Raw genomic sequence first — 6,000 nt, forward strand, 5'->3', positions numbered from 1 at the left:
AGAATAATGGTCAGTGGGGGGGAGGGACTTGCGTTAGAGTCTATATAAATCACTGTCTTTTCTTTGTCTTCGGCTTTCCTACTCCAGGTGAACTGCTGTAGGATTGTCCAGATTCTCAAGAATCGAATACATCTCTTTTCTGTCATCACTTTGGGAGGCCTCTGAGTAATTGATTTATGTAGGGACCTGAGCCATCCCACACACAGTCAATCTGAGGGGATTATTTCATTGAAGCTTATTCTATTCTTTGGTATTTTAAATACATTCATTTAAAAAAATCAAATAAAGATATAAAAGACAAACAAAAATGTATTAATAAAAACAAAGGGATTTAGTCTGTAAAATTTGGATTCACCCAAAAGGCTGCACTTAAAAGAACTAGAAGGCCACATATAGCCTTAAGGTCTCAGTTTCCTCACCCCTACCTTGGGATATTCCACTAGGGGTAAAAGAAGGGGGAGCTCCCAACTTGTGGTTCTCTTCAGGGACAGCCATACAGATTTTAAAATTTGACTCCAAGTGGATCCTTCCCTTCTACAGGTCTCCTTTTTATTACCACTGAAATTAATAAGAAATAAATCTTTCTCCAATCTAAAGTCCTTTCTAGTCTTACCAGAATCAAGGAATCATTGTCAGTACTGAATTAAACTTCTCAAGAATAATGCCATGGGGACCCTAATTTTCCTAAGAGAAAAACAGATGGCCTCAGAGTAACTAACCCAAGGAAAACCACAAGGGCAAGTGTCAGCTATTGCCTCAGCTGAGAAGTTGTCTAGCTAACCACTGTTTGATAACTGGTGATCATATGAAAAAGTGAAGAAGTCAAGACCGACCCTGCCCAGAAGACATGAGGACATAATAGAACTTGGGGACCTGAGGCAGAGATGAACAGCTAGAAGAAACCAATATAACCTCAAATACAAAGGAGGCAGAAATACTGAGACTGCTAGGCTATTAAGAAACCACCAGACTGCTAAGCAGGAAAAGCTTGTCTGTGACTCTCAATTGAATGCTGGAACCCCTCACCATCTTCCTCAGTTTCCCCCCTTTTGTAGTCCTTGATTTTGAGATCAATAATAAATGGACTGCAGTGGGAGTTAGTAGGCTGTCCATCCAGATATCCTTGAGCAAAGTCTTCTCAGCTACGTTGTGAGAGGAATGTGTGTTAGTTCTGTATTGGACTAAATGAGTTCTATGTCCCCTTTCACTCTGACAGTCTGTCATTCTATATATTAATGCTCTTGAATCCCTCCAACCCTTATATTTCCCTATGCCCAACCCGGGTCATCCCACCATCTGCTTTCTCCAGTCCTCCTCTCAAGTTGCAGTGTTGCTAGAGGAAGTCACAACATTGTGCTGACCGGGTTCCATGCTGGAGGCCTTGGTGGATTTCTCTTGATGGTAAGGATGCTGGTGGAAGACCTGGCTGTTCATTTCACTCTTGCCATGTGACTGTCCCTTATTCTTTTCCAGTCATAAATTTTTTGCATTTGTGGGTTTGTTGTTGTGCTGCCAATGATGTAATGCTCACATGGGGTATTATCTTGGATGGTCTATCATATGAGTAAAAATCTGGGCAATGGGATTGAAATCACCACTCTGCTTGTTACTACTCCAGGTCTGTTAGACTTATTCATCAATGACAACAAATAACTAGCCATGGAATAACCAGGCCATCCCCTGACTACTTCTTAAACAAGCCAATTCACTGAATGGACGTTACCTCACCTAAGCAAGTAACTGAATAGACCTTGGCCTAAAGGGACGAAGGTCTTCCATTGCATCCTGGGTCATCTCCAGTCATCCTGATGAATATCTGGTCACTGGACTCAGATGGCTCAGGAGGAGAAAGTGAGGCTGGTGACCTTGCACAGCCCTCCCTCACTGAAAACAAAGTCAAGTGCAAGTCATGTCATCATTTCTCCAATGTCATGGTCTTCTTTGAAAACGAAGAATGAACACAGCTTTTTAGCAGGCGGTAACCTTCCCATTGGCCACTAGAGGGAACTCGAGACTACAAATGTTTGAACTGTGTCCTAGGGATGGTCATTTGTTCCAAGAAGTTCTGAGCCATCAAAGGAGTCATGAAATTTCCCCCACCAAAATCCAGCCTCTCCCCCTCCTCTTGTTGAAATCTGAACAGTACTCACTGGCTAAGGGCTGTTTCTGGCTAAGATACACACATAAGATACACACATATAGACACATATAATAACTATATCTATACTCTACATGTGTATGTATATGCAGACACATACACATTGTTCATCTAACTGTATATCATTATCTGGACAGCAGGCATTCTTCATTCTTCATCTACTTCATCTATCAATAAATCAATAAATCGCTCAATAAACATTTATTGTGCCTACTATGAGCCAGACGCTGCAAATGCTAGGGATACAAAATAAAAGATGGTCCCTACTCTCAAGGAGCCTATATCTAATGAGGAAATAACATGCAAACAATTCTATATGAAGCAAGCTAAATTCAGAATAAGGAGGAAATGCTTAAGAGAGGAAATGCAGTAGAGTTAAGAGGGCCCAGGAAAGGCATGGGAAACAGAGAAAATATCTGGAGCCCAGAAATGGAAGGTCTTGTTTGTGGAATAGCCGGGAGGCCAGTGTCACTGGGTAGAAGAGTGCACATAATAGAGTAAGGTGTAAGAAGACTAGAAAGGTAAGAGGGGGCTAGATTATTCAAGTTCTTTGAATGACAAAAAGAGCGTTTTCTATTTTATCCTGCAGGTAATTGGGAGCCACTGAGTTTATTTCAAAGAGGAGTGACATGGTTGAAACTGATCTTTAGGAAAATCACTTTAGAGGGTGAAATGGAATGGGGAAAGACTGGAGGCAGGCAGATCCAACTACCCTCCCAACCTCCCCAGCAACTGTTGCACTAGTTCAAGCATGAGGTGATGGGGACCTGGACCAGGGTGGGAGGAACATCAGAGAAGAAAAGGGGGTGTATTGTAGAGATGCTACAAAGTGACAGACCTTGACAACATATTGGATATGGAAAGAGGAGTGGGGCAAGACATAATGAGGAACTGAGCATCACTCCTAAACTTTGGACCTGGGGAACTGGGAGGATGATGTTGCCCTCTATAGTAATAGGGAAGGTGGAGGAAAGGTGAGAGGGAAGGGGAATGAGTTCCACTTTGTATATATTGAGTTTAAAATGTCTACTGGACTGCCAGGCCTAAAGGCCTGAGGGCTACCCGAGTCTTACCTTACCTGTCCCAGGTCTTCGGTTGGCCAAACCGGATAAACGTATGAGAGAAGAGACTTTCCGGAGTCGAACAAGGGTTAGGCTTTATTCAGGGTCCTGGTTACATGTGCAGGGGGAGCTCTTCCTTAGGAGGGAGAGAGAAATCTCCCAAGGAGGCAAAGATCTTACAGTAAGAGAATGAAAGCAGAAGTGGAAGTGGGGAGAGAGGGGAAAGGGAAGAGCGAAGAGAGGAAAAGGGGCCTTCTGTCCTGTAAGGGCCCCTAAGCGCTAAGAGAGCCTTCAGGCTTTCCTGACCCTACTTAAGCTCTCCGGCCGCGTAGTTTGCACCTGAATACTGTGCCTGTTAGATAACAATAGGTGTGCCCAGATCTGGGCCAGTCTCGAGGGCGGGGATGCTCTCTCCCATCACGTTTCTCACGGGAAGAGGCGGAAATGCACGAGATCTCACTCCTCAATTCCCTGCTGTTTCCTGGGGGGCCTCATGAGAACTCTAAGGTTTAGAAGCTCTCACCTTTACCCACCCGAGACTGTCCACATGGAACTGAGCTTACACCCCCAACACTGGACATCCAGTTCAAGATGAATGAAAGACAGTTGGAGACACAAGATTAAAGGTCAGCAAAGAGATGGGGCCAGGATGGGTAGTTTTGAGAATCATCAATATAGAGATGATAATTAAATCTATGGGAGCTGATGAGATCACCAAGTGAAGCAGTGTAGAGGGAGAAGAGAAGAGGACCAAGGACAGAGCCCAGAGGGGCTGGGGCATGATCTAGAGGAGGATTCAACAAAAGAGACAGAGAAGGAGTAGTCAGAGAGGTAGAAGAAGAATCAGGAAAGGGTGGGGTGTCCTCAAAATCTACAGAGAAGAGAGTATCAAGGATGAGAGAGAGTGATTAATGGTATATGAGGCCACAGAGAGGTCAGACAATGAGGGTTGTAAAAAGGCCACTGGATTTGGCAACTAAAAGATCACTGGTAACTTTAAAGAGAGAAGTTTCATTGGAGTGATAAGGTCAAAAGTCAGATTGTAAGGGGTCAAGAAGAGAGTGAGAGGAGAGAAAGCAGCAGCACCTATGGTAGATGATCTTCTGAGGAGTTTAGCTACAAAGGGAAGAAGAGAAAATAGGATGATAGTGCAACTGGAAGGATCAAATCAGGACTTTCTCAGGATGGGGGAAACTTAGGAATGTTTGTAAGCAGTAGGACATGAGCCAGTATAGAGGGAGAGAATGAAAATAAGTGAAAGAGTGAGGATGTCAGAGGGGATAATCTGTTGGAGGAGATGGGAAGGTATAGGATCACTTGTGCAGGTAGAGACTTAGTAAGGAGCTGGGTCAGTTCATCAGATGAGACAAGGCAGAAGGAGAGAGAATGGCAGAAACACCTGAGTGATAGGAGATGAGGAAGGGTTGGGGGGGAGAAGAAAGAGCTCATGGTGAATGGCCACAGTGTTTTCTGTCAAATGTGAGGCAAGGTTCTCAGTTCAGGGGCCAGCTATGGGAGGTTTGAGGGGAGATGAAAAGGTTTGGAAGAGCCACTGTGGCGAGTAGGATAGTAAATTGATACGGGAGGTATAGTAGGATTGCCTGGCAGCAGGGAGGGGCCAGCTGAGGTTGTGTAACATAAATATGTAATGGATCCCATCAGAATTGCTGTATGACTTTCTCTGCCACATTTGTAGGAGTGAAGGCAGGTGGTGGGAATGATCCAAAGCTTAGGCTTAGGTGTAATTGGTCATATGATAAGGGAGCCAGGGATTCAAGAGAGGAAAAAGTGGAGTTGAATTCTCTTGGTTTCTCTTACTTCACCAAGGAGTCAAGATGGGCAGAAGATAAGAGAGTGGCTAGTTCAGGGAAATAGCTTGGATGACAATTGAGGGGTTCAGCGGTTGCAGGTCACAATGCAGTTCAGATGAGGAGTAGTTTGATAAGGGAAAGCAGAGAGAGAGGTGAAAAACCTGTAAGTTATAGTTAGATAAGGAGATTTTGGAATTCTTGGACATGGAGGTAGTGCACCTGTGGGTGTAAGGAAAGATCAAGAGTATAATCCCACAAAGATAGTTAAGCCAAACTTGAGTTATGATGGATCTCATTCAGGAGGCCCTGAAACATTCAAGGATTTGATTTAATTAGCACAGTATAATCTGCAAAAGGGGCATCTGAAGAACTTTACCAGCTATCTGGCTCAGTGGATAGAGGACTGGCCATGAAATCAGGAAAGTGAGTTCAAATCCAACCTCAGACACTAGCTGCATGACCCTGAGAAAATCATTTAACTTCCATATGCCTTAATTTTCTCATATGTAGAATCATGATAAAAATACCTCAGATATTACCATGTCAGGTTGTTTTGAGAGGGAAAAAGGTTGATATTTGCAAAGTAATTTGACAACCTTACAGCACCATGTAAATGCCAGCTATTATGACAATGATGACCTACAGGGAATCCCTCTCCAACCTGGACTGTGCTTTGGGTCTTCTGACTGACCTTTAGTGACTCTGTCACCCTGCTTTATGCTGTACCTGATATTGATCATCACATGGCAGGTAAACAAGGTAATCTCTGTTGTTTGACCTGGCACAGAGTGACAAATGATTTTGATGTATGCATGGGATACACTTTATTGGTGGAGAGCCACAAGATGGTATTTTCATTCTACCAAATCAAATGTTTTTAAAGAAAGTCAAAACCGCAAACAAGGTGAAACCTCGAAATCTATATCATACATGCAACTGTGAAATATTGAAGATATGATCTACTATGGAA

Source organism: Notamacropus eugenii, chromosome 2 (assembly GCF_028372415.1).
Source record: "Notamacropus eugenii isolate mMacEug1 chromosome 2, mMacEug1.pri_v2, whole genome shotgun sequence".
NCBI lineage: Eukaryota > Metazoa > Chordata > Mammalia > Diprotodontia > Macropodidae > Notamacropus > Notamacropus eugenii.